The following is a 14549-nucleotide window of genomic DNA, read 5'->3' on the forward strand; positions in this document are numbered from 1 at the left end:
AGAATAGCTCTGAAGGCTGCCAAGGCTCACACCCTTTCTGTCCTCCTAGCCTCCCATGGGCCTTTCTGCCTGAGTCTAGTACCACTGTAGAGATCAGGCCTCAATGTGACACCTCCCATGGAGCAGAAATGCGAGTGCAGGGTCCTCCTGAAACCCTCAAAACATTCCCTGCAGACATCAGTTCTAAAATGACTGTCCTTTAGTGCCTGTGTTGGAATTTCGTGCCTGTGGATTTTTCCAGCACCTTTGATATACCCCATTTACATTTGACTCCACAAAGCTGGTGTGTGTCCGGGAATTTGTGTGTGGTGTGTGTCTGTGCTGAATATGTATTTGTGTGCATAATGTGTGTGTGTGTGTGTGTGTGTGTGTGTGTGTGTGTGTGTGTGTGTGTGTGTATTAATATTAACTGCCCCTTTTCCTGTGCATATGGATGTGGCAAGTCTTCTGTCACCAGCCAAATCTGGAAGACTTCTGGGGACAGGCTTCTGGGTCAGACATTGCCAGAGAGAGCTGGCTCGCCATCTCAGACAGATGAGGTTTGTTTCTGATTATATCCGAGTACGTGGCCCAAGATTTCTCCTGGAATCCCACTGGTTTTGTTCTGGATGATTCATTTTTCCAAGCTGTTGAGTAAAGTAAGCAGATTCATGTGTTAATGGAAATGAAGAAACAGTTTATTCCAAAGGGAGCCATGCAGTTTATGAGCAACGTTGGGCTTGGGTGTTGAGTTGAGCAACACAATCACCACGATCCGCAGGCAGAATAGCAGTGTTTGTCCCTGTCCATCTGTCCAGACTGGAGCTACCAGCATGTGTATCACGGCAGCATCTAGCCATGGACGTAAACTGTGGACAGGAACCATGTTCTTCTCATGCTCTTCCAGGGTTATGCAGTTCCTCAGGTCTGGGGGTGGGTGAGGGCACCTGGCCAGGGTGGGCAGCATGGGAGACTTTCTGAGCTGCTACTTCTTTCAGAGATTGGCTGAAGTTTTCTGGTGCTGAAAACAAAGAGGAGGGCCTTCCAACATCACCAGTTTCCTGGCAAGGGGAACGGTGTCGCTGGCTTCGAGTTTTTCACATAACATGTTTCTTAATTCCTAGAATAGGACTTTGAAACTCCGTACGCAGCCACACTGCCCTACTCAGTCACTCACAGGCAGGACACAGCCAGTAGCTCAGCACTTGAGGTCACATTGGCTATTTGGGGCTCCCATGGCTCTGGTGAGGTGGTTGAACTGGGATCCACTCAGACCCTCAACCACGCCTGCCCAGGACCACTGATCAGTGGAGTTGAGAGGCGTGTGAAGTCAGGAATGTACAGCCTGATCTGGGACATCTTGATGGGCTGGTGCCATAGGAAGGTAGAGTAGGCTGCCCACCTCGGACCCATGCACCCCCACACTGAGGATGGGAGTGAGGAAGGAGACTGCACCAGCTGCCAGGGCCTCCAGCTTCCAGATGCTTTGGTTTGTGCATTTCTCAGCACCTGTGTATTCATGGCCTTTCCAGCCAGGTGCAGCAAGTATCTTGTACTTTCTTATCCTTCCTCCCTCCCTCCACCCATTCATCTGGTCTTCCTTCAGGAACCTTGAGGAGCCTCTGAGTGGAACTTCCCAGGGACAAGACATAATGGTTTGGAGCCCTGGATGCCAGCACGTCCCCTTGCCACTCTTGCTGCCTTCAAAATCTCCCAGCCAGGAAATGAGAGTGGAGCAGTGTTTGTACCTGCTTTCCACCTCTAAGTCCAGACCCTCTGCAACACGGGATGCAGGTTATATGCACAGGACTGGTCTGCATTGTTGCCCCAGTTTCCTGACAGTGCAGTGTGGCTAAGCAAAGACCCTTGGGTTGGAACCAGGAGCTCCCATCTCAAGGAGATCTAAGGCCTCTTTCTTTTTTTAATACCAGCATTGCCCTTACTTGGGACCACATTGGAAAAGTTACATAACTTTTTCAAATCTCACTATTCCTATCTGTTGAAGGGGTCTAGGACTACCTCCCTGAAGGAAGGCTGTGAGCATTTAATGAAATCATAAATGTAAATCACCTATAATTAATAAGGGCTCCAAAATGTCAATGTCTTCCCTTTCTCCTCCTCATTGGGCCTTGCTTTAATCTGTTTCTCCTGATGGCAAAATTTCTAGGCAATTCATTGTCGAGAAGCCTCGAAGCTAAGCATAGCCTTTGAACAGGGCAAATCTGAATTCTCTGAGCCTCTGAAGCCTATGGAGTCAGTCCTAGCCCTCCACACATTCCTGTATCATATAGGTAGGAAAACTTCAGAGCAGTCCCCCTGTGTGAGAATGCCTGCAGGTGGGAGGAGGGGAAAGAGAGGCTCCAGCTCTGGTGCGGGTGGCTGCCGTGGGTGGCTGGTAACAGATGGTCACTCCCCACGGCTCCTGTCCTCATGGAGCTGACTTGAGAATCTGCCTGGTCCTGGCTAGCCCCACATACCCTGCTCTTTGTGGTGCATAGGAGACACTGGACCCATCGACTAGATCTGAATGCCCTCCGTCCATGCAGGGGCTCAAGGCACAGAGGTCCGGATATGGAGTGCAGGACTCAAGAGGTGCAAACCCTGTTTACACCCTCGCTGGCTGTCTGGATCATTTTGAGGAAGTCCCAGTCTTTTCTGTAGTCTTCTACAAAACAGGGCACTGACACCTTGCCCACCTCAGGGGGGCATGGTGAGAGTCCTGTGAACTGACACACTCGCACAGAGTGGGTGCTGGGGAAATAGTAGCCATTATAAACAACACAGACTCATGGGCTTTCTGAAGAAAGACACTGTTAGTGGAGGCCTTGTTGCAGTGCCTGAGCCAATTCCTGTGGCTGTCTTGAGGATTCATGAGAAATTACAAATGTAAAGCGTCATTAGCTTTTTGGAGCGTAAATGAACTCAATAAACAGCCCGGTGTTCCAGTTATTATTAGAGCTCAGCAAATTCGGCACCTGAATCCCTCTGACTCAAGATCTCGCTTCACTCTTGGGGCTAATCTGTAATGGGGGACCCCAGGTGGCCGGGCAGCCACAGAGCTCCTGGCAGATGGAACACACTTACTCTGAGGGTAAGACTGTCTTTCTGGGCTCTGAGATCTTATGCTACAAGTTCCCACTTGTCAAAGGTGAGGATCCTGTTTAAGGACACTTGTCTGCAAGGAAAGTAACTGGGCTGTTCTGTGAACTTGGGTGCCTGTGCATGGGGAACCCTCAGGATATGTGAGCTGGCCCTGTGTGAACTGGGTTTCTCAGAGGGCCCAGCACTTTGTGTGGGCTCTGGGGTCGGAGAGGAAGTGCCACACAGCAGCAAAGCAGCTCATGGGGAGCATCAATGAACTGTCCACAGGTGCTGGAGCCTGAACAAACATCCGGCCTTTATGGGAAGGATACCTGTTGGGCCTGATGGGTCCAGATAGGCTCAGGGAATGAGGAGGGCGGCTTGGGCCTGGCATGGTGGAGGGAGGTACAACCAGGCTCAGGGCAGAATGTCTCAAGGACTAGACAGACATAGAGCGGCTAGAATCCAGGTTCCAGGGTGAGAGGTGTAGACACTCACAGTCTCAGGGATGGACTTTGTAAGCCCCATGGGTAGGTTTGGGCTTTGGCCTGGTGGCCTTGAAGAGCCACTGGGAACTCCTGAGCAAGTGACCAGCCTGTTAGAAGTTGGGTTTCATGGTGGCTGGGAGCATGTAGGAATGTGTTCACTCATTCCTGAGGGTGTGTTGAGCACACACTCTGAGCCAGACACAGAGGGTGTTTGCCCAGCCCCTCCCCCAACCTGCATCTGTTTAGGACCAGCAGCGCATCTTGAATGTGCCCATGAGGGGGCTCAGGGTCTGCTCCCCCATGCTTGGCCGGCCTCAGAACCTTGTCCTGGGGCCCTGGCTCTCACTCCGGCAGCACCCTGCTCCATGAGCAGTTTTTCTCATGACTTCCAATTCACCTACTCACTGACATCACAGCATTGTTGAAGAGAAAGATCAGAGTCAGGGGACCTGAAACATTGCCACCTCCTCCCACTCCTGTCCTGGATCAGGCTGAGGCTTCTGCCCTTGCAGTAGGGACATGGGCTCACTTCCCAGCATCATTTTGGACACATGAGGCCAAGGAGGGAGTGTCAGTCTCTGCACAGAGGTCATGCTCAATAAGGATAGGGCCATAGAGCCTTCTGTGTAGCTCAATCTAAAGAAGGAGAGTGGCACTGAATTCAGAAGTCAAACACTGGATTCTGGGTCTCCTGTCTCAGTCTTTCACCCACCACCATGAACCTTTCCTGAGGAGTAACTTTGAGATGCTCATACGGGCTTTGGGTCATCTAAACTGCCAGCCACAGGTAGACCAAGGCAGGTGGAAGAACTCCTCTGGTAGAGAACGAAGGTGAGATGAATGAAGGGGGCTCCACAGGTTGTAGAGGACACAGGCCCCTGCTCACTGTGGGCAGAAGGTCTGGGATGAGCCCCTCCACCCCAGGGCATAACTCTCCTTTAGGTAGTCCCTCTCACAGCAATGTATTACAGCTGATCTCGGGGAGGAAGGCTCCTGATCTGGTCAAATAGAGTCCTCTGCTAATAGGAAAGAAGCAGGCGTGAGGTTGTGCAGCTGCAAGGGCCTTCTGGATAACAGCTGTCCTCTACAGTGGTTGAAGGTTGTTGATAGTGAAATACATAGGGCTTCTGCTCCTGCATTCTTGAGAATGGACTTGAGATCATGCATTGGCCTTCCACCTGCCCAACCATACATGTGTTTTGTGGTCTTTCCCTGATTTATCCTGTGGGGATGTCCTGCAGGGACAAATATAGGTTCTTCTTGGACCCCATGCTCATGCCCTCTGGAGAAACCGTAGCTCTGATGGAGAAAGATGGGAGTTGAGCTCAAGAAGACCTTGGTGGGCACTGAGTTCCTGGCCATGAGCCCAGAGGACCACTCCCTGGGCCCAAGAAATTAAGGGCTTTCCTTGGAATCCTCTAAAGGAAGCATGCTAGCTCTCCTGCTCCCTGGATCAGAAAAGAAACCAAGGGCACAAGGGCATCCCTGAAGGGATGAGGCAGGATGATACACAAGGTACCTGTGCTGTGGACACAGAAAGGAGCTACCTGGTTGGAATTCACTGGGAAAGGATCCAAGAATAGAGGAACCTGGGCTGGAAAGAGAAGAAGCCACCAGTGTGCAGTTAGGGCTTGATTCATTACTTCTCTCTGAACCTCATCCTGCTCATGTCTGAAATAAGTTACTGATTAGAGCCTCCACCTAGAACTACCATAGGATCGAAGGGAACCATGTATGTGGCACAGGAAGGGGACAATCCAGGTAACTGCCAATGATAGTGATGGTGATGGTGGTAGTTGATAATAATGATCATGATAGGGGCAATGATCAATGTGATGATAATGATGATGATGATGATGGTGATGGTGATACTGATAAAAGCAATGACCTTGGTGATCACGGCAGTGGTGATAGTGATAAAGATAATGGTGATAATGATGGGAATGATGATGATGACGGTGATGGCAATTATGATGACGGTGATACTGATAAAGATGTTGATAATGATGGGGATAATGATGCTGAAGCTGATGGTAATTATGATGATGGCACTGGGGATGATGATGACCAGGATGATGCTGAGGATGATGGTGGCGGTGATGGTAATGATAGGAAGAGAAAGAGGGTTGTAGGATGGGTGCATTGAATGAGTTGAGCTGGGAGAGAAGAAGTTGACTCACACGATTCTACCCATTGAGGGCAGGGAGATGCCAGTGCAGCACAGGGAGACCAGACTGAAGACGAGGCATATTCTGCAGAAGTCGACTTGAACAGAGGCTTCTCTCTTCTGACAAAAGCATCTCAAGATCTGAGCAAAGATGAGGCAGGGATATGAGTGCCCAGAAGCTTGGGTGGGTTCATAATAAACACCAGACAGCTGGGGGCAAGACTGGTCTCCCTGGCAGCACTTTCCCAGGCAGTCACCAGAAACCAGTTGGGCAATGCTAGGCCCCTGGTCCTGCATCAGGAATCTGTGGGGGAGAAGGGTATGCAGGAGGAGGTTTCTTGGTAGAAAGTTGTGCTGGTAATCTCAGTAAGAACGAGTCTGGAACCCATGGAGGCCTCAGCTGAGGATGCTGGACCTGTCCTGAGAGCAGAGGTAGGTGGTCAGCAAGGTAGCTTTGGGGTCTGGGTGACTCCTGTGGAAGAAGCAACTCCTCAGTCTGGAAGGCAAGAGTGCTGGGCAGGCAGGCAGCAGAGAAGACTTTGCAGACCGGCCTCCTAAGAGCCCTGTAAGCCTTGGGAATGTGCTCCAAAGAGGGAGAGCCAGGGCTGAACAGTCCCCAGGATCAACACAGCACCCTTCTGAGACTTTCCAGCCTGCTTCTCCTAGGCCCTGCTTGGGATGAAGGAGAAAGAAGCAGGTGATCAGGCCACACCCAGACACCCATGGACTTGGCTGCAAGCCAGAATAAATCAGTCCTCAATCAAGTTTGATGCCTTGATTACCTGGGAGCAGCATCTAATTGCTGTGTGAGACTGCAGGTGACTTAGGATGCTCTGTTACCATTGAGTAACTAAAATAACCACAACACTCTGCTAGAATATCCCAAGTCCAGCAGGGGACAATGGGAAACAAAGTTGTGTCTTGGCTCCATCTCTATACCTTGTACTGTTCCGAATGCCTTTATCCAGAATCCTGTGTCTCACGGTTGTGACCCCAGCAGTGGGACCTCAAAGGAGCTGATGCCTCCTTGACTGGGGATGGGGAGGACCTGAGAGCTTTCCTGGCCACAGGGCAGGCACCACCTGGGCTCCCTTCAGCATCCCCAGGCTTCAGTCCAGCTGGGCTCTGCAGGCCACACACATGACCAGGGCAATGTCCTCACTCATGGGAAGACCACTTTGGTCCATCCCTGTTAAAAACTCAGGCACCAGCTGTGCCTCCTGCTCCACTGACCAGCTCCATGCTGCCTGATAACAGGCAAACGCCTGGAGCACTCTCCCTCAGACTTAAATAATGTGAAAAATCCTTTTAAGGAAAAACTCCTTCCCTGCACCCCATTATTGACCTACATTGTTTTTATGATAATGTTGCAGGAATATGAACAAACACAAAGCTGGGAGCCTTCACTAGACTATAAAACTGGAATAAACTGAAACCCATTTACAAATTAAACACAAACAAAACTGCAAAACCAATAAAATTTAAATTTGCGGCATTAATTTTACAGGGCAGATGTTTCTAGCGATGCAGCGCTGGTGCTGGGCTCCAGGGTAGAAAGATCTACCTGCTGGTTTGCTTGACGTTTAAATTTTCTTTCGCGGTTCAATTCAATGAGGCCTGCTCTCACATACTTAAGGACGTGTTGCGTGAAATCGTGTTAATAATTGTGTGGCTTTGTTTGTTGTAATCACACCTTATATTTAACCCAGAGCCATCCCAGAAGGCACTTTTAATAGCGAGTTCCTGGTAACTTTGTCTAAGCTGTCTCCTTCGGGTGAAGACAAGCTTCGCCTTGCAGCATGATTAAGCGCTGCTTTAAACGGGAATAATCCAATTATTGCAGAGACTAGGAACAGAAAAGATTTTCATTGCATATTTACTGCTGCACTTACTGCTAATGAACTGCTCCAAGACAGGGTGTGAGAAGGCAGTGAATGTGCAGAGTGTGGTCCTACGTGCACGCACAACCTGTGGCCCTGATGGTCAGTCAGCACACCCAAGTGATGCATCTAAGCTCCACCTCTTCTTCCTGTTGCAATTGACATGGGGAATAAAGAACTGACGCGTCTTTGCTCTGTGTGAATGCATGCATGAGCATGCACATGGGTAGATGTACACACTGTACACATGTGCACACACACTCCTACCTCACATGTGTGGACCACCTAGACAGCATTCGGAGATGAGTGCCCCTCCAGATCATGCAGAACATACCTGCATTTGTCCTACCTTTAGATTACCATTGAAAAGCACAATTTTTAAAATTCATCTTTTTCCTGCAATATATTCATTGAGCATTTATTGGGAGCTAACTAAAATGCAGGCTACAGAAGATAAAAGAGTAAGACAGATCAGAACCTCAACTATGAAACTACTATTTTTTTTCTTTTGCTTGTTTTTTATTCTTAGGTGAAAAACCACAGCTTATTTAGAAAGCAAATTAGAAAGAGAGAGGAGATAGAGAGAGAGAGATATTCACCTCCCCAAGGTAGGGGAGGGGTCCAAAGCTAAGAAACATGGTGGTCATAGCTCAGAGAGTCATGTGGACACATCACCGTTTAGCAAAGCAATGATCGAAAATGCACACTTTTAATAAAAGGTAGAGAGAATCCTTAGGCCTCTGAGCGCTGTTTCCAGGAGACAGTGGCTCAGGGCTGATCCCACCAGTCAATGGTATGTCCCTAATTGACTGGATAAGAACACTTGAAAGGAACCACAAGCCTCACTGTGGCCTCACAGTCCTGATGTAATAAAGACAACCAAGACTAAGACCAAATGTTCTCCAAGCTTCTTTAGGTATCTTATATCTGAGCAAGGATAGGCATGGGAGCCCCTGGCTGCTGGGAGGAGGGGCTACCATGCTAGCCTTTGCAGTAGACACTGGTGGGTTCTCTTGCCTCGGGGCACAGTGCCCATGGAAAGTAGCTCCAACTAGTACCCATTAGCTGGCTGGTCACCTAGGACTGCCCAGTGGAAAGTGCTATGCTACTGGGGAGGTGCAGTGAGGGCCGTGGGAGGTCCCACGTGTGGTCACACCTGGCTTGAGCTCTCTGAATGAGGGGGAGCCAGAGAGAAGAGATCAATTCTGTGAGCATGGGTCACCTTATTGTACCTCATACCCAATGCAAGTCCTGTGAGTGCCCCTGCTAGACCACTACATCCTCTGGAAACATGAGTGAGATTCCAAAGGGTAGGAAAGAAGAACCCAGAGGAGCCCTCCACATGAGCATCCAGGCCAGCAGAGATGGGAGAGCATTCTACATGGAGGATGGACGTTTTTAAGCGATTTCTATTTTTTTTAACAAGGCAGAATCACTTTAACACAAAAGTGTTCTTCCCCTACTTTTAATTGTATCCCTTTATCATCAGTTTGTTGTTGTTGTTGAACACTCTTGGAAGTTTGACCCTCAGGGCCTCCCCTCCCCTGCTTTGTATCTGCAGGCCAGCCTCTACAGCTTTCTGTACCTGTTTGCTTGCTCACCTGCACTGGGGTCATGGTAGCACTGACTGTAAGTCCCAGAGAGATTGTTAAATGTTAGTTCAGTGCCTGGCATGAGGAAAGTGCTCAGCATGAATATTTCCTCTTTCTCCCTGGACTCACCCTGTCCAAGTCTCTCCTGTCCTCTCCTCGAACCGATGCCAGCCTGCTCTGCCCTGGGAGCTTCAGTCATATATGTGTATGCCTTCCCCAGTGAGGTCAGGCTCTCACAGCTTAGTATCTGTGGGGCAGCCAAACCTTACCTTACCCCACTCCACCTCACCCTGCCAGCTTCCTGCTCCTATGAAGATTTTTCCACACCCCTGCTCAATCACTTCTGGCAGATTGGCTGGAAGTCCAAACCATTCTGTGTTGAGGACCTGGGGCCAGGCCATGCCCCTACTGCTTCCCAGCCCTTTGCTCCAGGATGCCATTTAAAAGATCACCTGGCCTGTTCCTCTCCAAGCCATGGTTCCCATCCTGCCATCGCCACCTCCCCACACTCACTGGGTGGCATGTCCTGCATTCTGCCCTCATAGAGCTCAAGGTTTCCATTCTGTCACTGGCAGGGATCTGGACTGCAGTAGCTGCTGCATTCTGGGGAATGGGAGGTCCAGGAACAAGCCTCCTTCCCAGGAGGCAGCCTGAATGTGCACGAAAAGGGGATGCCAGAGCAGCGAGAGGAACAAGTGGCTCTATAAACAACAGAGAAATCTGCTAGAGAAATTGGGCGGCACAGGGGACTTCATAAATGCAGGGTTAGCAGCAAGTCCTCATGTGTGCATGCTGCAGATGTGTGTGTGTATGAATTTGCGTGTGTATGTGTATGGTATGTATACGTGTGTTCCTGTGTCTACATATGTGAGTAGTATGTGTGAGAGACACAGACCATGGCTGGGGATTGGGGCAGAGGCTGCCATGCTGGTGGAACCTTTGGGGAGGTATATGAGGTGGAGAAAGGGAGTGGCCAGGCTGAGGCCTGGCTGGGCTGTATCCCAGGGGCTGTGGGGCCATCGGAGGCTTGGGATTGGCAGAACTTGTCTCCATTGGGCCCAGTAGGTCCAGCCTGGACAAACCCATGCCTATATATCCTCCTGAGCTTCCCTTCCTTCCTAGGCTGTGGCTCATGGGCTCCCTTTTCCAGTCACATCCCAAGTACCTGCTCCCTGGGGACTTGGCAATGCATCAGACTCCATGACCCTGATTGCTGGGTGCCCAGGAGCCCCTGGGCTATCCCATGTAGACTGTCTGCCCAAAGCCTGGGCTTCAGATACTTTCACATCACCCACTCCCCCTCAGGAAGTTCTGTCATCCCCTGGGGACGTTCCCCTCAGGAAGCTCCATCATTCCTCGGGGACACCCACCCCTGGCTTGAGAGCTGCTGCAACATCAGGACCAGAGGAGGGGCCTCCTCGGCTGTGGCCGGGTAAAATGGAATTGTGAAGTGTTTGCTTGAAAGGCCTCTTTGTCCCTGGGACATAGTGGCCCAGTGCTGTGCCTCTAACCGCCTCCAGCAGGAAGTGTGCTGGGTGAGTGAGCCGAGCTCCTGCCAGCAAACAAAAGGCAGTGTGTGCTCAGTGCCGGCCCAGCAGTGCCCTCAGAAAGGCTGGCACCCAGACACACCCAGGCCCAGGGGATGGGGCAGGGCCAGTGACTACTTGTCCATTCATTCTACAAATGCTGCCTGCCAGGCAAGACCACAGAGTGACCTGCTTATGTGTGTACATGAGAATGTGCCTGTGGGGTGTGGGTACATGTATACATGCATATCTGTGCGTCTGTGCATGCACATATGTGTATATGTGTACATGTATGAGTGCTGTTCCTGCATGTATGTATACATGTGTTTGTAAGCATACATGTTACATGTGCCCACAAGTGTATTTGTGTGTGTGTATGCACCTGCATGTATCTGTGCATGTGTATGGTGTGTGCCAGGCATCGTGGCAGCCATCAGGCTCCTACACCTCATTTCTTCCTCTCTTTCTGACTCTGGGCACCACTGTGCACTTTGTCGCATATTTGGCAGAGAGTCCAAGGCTCCTCTCCAGGGTGTGGCACCCACCACAAGACAAGCGGGCATGTGCTTAGGCCTTTAAGATGTGGAAGATTGGCAGTTCTCCTGGCACATCTGTCCACTGTCCTCAGCCCCACAGACTGAGTGACATTCCATGACTTCCATCATTGGCCAAAAGGGGCTCCAAAGATGCTTGTTCATGGGGACTGGCCAGCAGAGCCCTGAGCCTGATGCCTCAGCCTGCACTGTCTCCTGTGCCCTTCAGCATCTTTTCTTCCCAGACATCCCATCCCAGAGGATGAATGCCATTGCCACCTGGAGGGCTGCTGGCTGATGCTGGACAGCGAAGGATTTGAGCCCAAGCCATCTCCCTTCTGCCCCCTCACAGCCTACCCTGAAAACAGGTCCGAACCCACCTCCTGATGCTCTACCCTGACCTGCAGAACTTCAATTTTCATTTTGCAGTTGAAGAGCCTGCCTCACCTGAGACAATCAAGTTCCCGTTTTTGGTGCTTAGAGCAGAAGGAGACTGTGTCTAGGACCAGGTTTCTGAGGCCCTGGCACAGTTGAAAGGGGACAGATGGGGAACACATTGGGACCCCTTTTAAGCTGCACTCGAGCCTCTTCCTAGTCTATTCTTCAGTGTTGCTGTCAGAGAAACACTCCCCCAATACACACACACAAACACACACGCGTGCACACACACACACACACACACACACAAACACACACGCGTGCACACACACACACACACACGCGCGCACACACACATCTCTTTTTCTATAATTTGTACAGGTCTTTTCTCAGTCACTGAAAATAGGATTCCTGGGATTGGGGCCTGTGTGTGTTTTACTCCTGTAGCTTCTTAGCAGGTTGAAGGTTGTGTTTGTTGGTTTTCTACCATATTTATTGTTACCCAAAATGATGCATCATCAGCGATGGGAGATACCATTGCTGGAGACTTTCCACAAGAATAATTGGTAGAAAGGGAAAAAGGCCTCAGGAAAATGCATGACAAATGCTAGCCTGGGTCCCTTGAGGTGCTCATCTCACAGGGCTGATGGAGGCTCAGGAGTGGTTCAGTCCCTCTGAAGGTCTCAGGAACAGGATGGGTGCTCATGTTGGAGAAGCCCCAGGAAGCTGGGAGGATCCCTGTCCCCATGCACTGCTGTAGCAACCACAATTCCTTCCTTGCGGGGGAAACCACTCTGATTCTCAGTTGGAGTATTTTCCACTCCTGACTTTTCAGTTTAACGGGGGGTATTTCCAAGTCTCATGGTCTCCCTGGCTTTCTTAGTTTGTTCAGGCTGCCACAGCAAAATGCCACAGACTGAGTGGCTTAAACAACAGACATTTATTTCTCACAGTTCTGGAGGCTGGAAGTCCAAGAGGAAGGAGCTGGCAGATTCCATTACTGGTGAGGATCCAATTCCCCGCGTGTAGATGGTGCCTTCTTGCTGTGTCCTCACATGGAGGCCTAGGGAAACAGAGAGGGAAAGAGAGCTCTAGCAGGCATGCTAGAACTCTGTGGTGGCTCTTCTCATAAGACATGATCCTGTCAGATCAGGGTCCCTCCCTCATGACTTCATTTAACCTGAATTACTTTCTAAAGGCTTCATCTCCAAATATGGGGGGTTAAGGCTTTAATCTAAGAACATGAAGAAGATACAATTCATTCCTTAGCACTGGCCTGGAAAGCAACTGGTCTCAGGAATGCCTGGCTGTTAGATATCCCGTCTCTCTGGCTGTGAGTATAAAGATGGATGGGTGGGCAGTACTGGCCAGGATGCAGCACACCCTCCACAGGGTCCTATGCTGGACCAGAAGTAGGCATGACTAATCAATCCCAGGACTCCTCTCTGTTGTTCTCCATGGTCTCCTGCTTTGTCAGAACTGGCGATGATAGGACAGTCACTCTAGCAAGGATGCTGTCCCATAGTCAGTTTTCCAAAATGCCCCTAGACCCACAGATCCACCTACCCTGTAATGACTCCAAGCCCACACCCTGGTAAGGGTGAAGGGTGAGCTCTCTCCCAGGGCCCCTGTCCTCTGTTGCCCACTGCTCTTACAGGGAGAGTCACTACCTGTAGGCCAGTGGCATAATGGGCTTGTCCGTGCTAAATGGAATTGCAGAACTCCTTGTTAAGAATTTCAAGACATGGGAACCTCAGAGCATAATTCAAGTAGTGGCCGCTTTTTGTATGGGGCTGTGAAGCTGGCCTGTCTCCTGATTGGAGGATTTTGTGTCTGAACACACACGTGTACACGCATACACATTTGCATAACTGTTGATATAGTAGTCATTCCTCCCCTACTGTGAGAAATCTCGGGAGAAATTTTAGTAAATGAGTATCATGGGGAACTATAGTTCTAGTTTATGCAAATTGACAGTTCTATTATTTTTTTAAAGAAAAACAAAAGAGGTGAAATGGAAGAGAAAGTCCTGGAGAGAGGAGGGAGCCAAGGACCTAGGGGAGCTGTGAGGGGGTCCGAACTGGAGACAGGAGTGGGGGCCATAGAGACTGAGACCGGGGAGACTAGGGTCCCCTCTTGGAGGTCTCTGCAGCCTGTGCCTGGTGTGGATGACCGAGATCCTCCCCGCCCAGCGGGGCTGGCAAAGGAGACTGCAGCCCAGACACAGGGCTCTCTGCTTTGCTGGGACATTGACTCCAGGAAAGAGGAATCTAAACAGGGAAACTGAAAGTTCTTAATATGTAAATTACCTCTATCTGTACTAGATAAATTCCAAGGCTCTACTTGAAACAGTGAGGAGAGTCTGACACGCTGTGCATGGGTGAGGAACACAGAAGGGAAAATGAAAGGCCATGCAGGGCCTTCCAGCACTAGTGTGAAAGGGATCACATGTAGTCAATAACCTTTGCATTTAGCATGGGGTATATGGCTCTAACCAGGTAACTGGACAAATGCATGACAACTGCCATCTGTTCTCTAGGGGGGCCTTGGGCCCAAATATTTTAATTTTTTTTAAAATATAGGATCCAAAGTTTCTTCTAGTCTACAACCATGGGGTTAAAGTTTTTGTAGAATCCCATACATATGATAAGTGTGCAAGATTATAATAGCTTTAAATAAAAGTGATGTTCAGCAGGTGGCTGGCATCTGATCTGAATGCCCAAACTTTCCCACTGGATTATAATTCTTGTTTGTAGGTGCCATTTTTATAAAAGTGTGGTGAAAGTAATTATATGTGCCTTAAGAAGAACAAATTATTTTTTCTCAGTTTGAGAAAAAACTAATAGTTGAGGTTTCTGTAATGAAGTTTCCATTAATGCAAACAATGTTTACTCCATTATGAAGTCCTTACTTCTAGGGTTAGAG

General features: G+C 49.7%; 1 protein-coding gene across 2 annotated transcripts in view; it reads left to right on the forward strand.

Annotated features, from left to right (window-relative positions):
- Positions 1–14549, forward strand: part of FAM19A5 (family with sequence similarity 19 member A5, C-C motif chemokine like) — a 274406-nt gene that overhangs the window by 210823 nt on the left and 49034 nt on the right. The window lies entirely within an intron of this gene.

Source organism: Carlito syrichta, unplaced genomic scaffold (assembly GCF_000164805.1).
Source record: "Carlito syrichta isolate Samal-C Ts95f unplaced genomic scaffold, Tarsius_syrichta-2.0.1 Scaffold301693, whole genome shotgun sequence".
Lineage (NCBI taxonomy): Eukaryota > Metazoa > Chordata > Mammalia > Primates > Tarsiidae > Carlito > Carlito syrichta.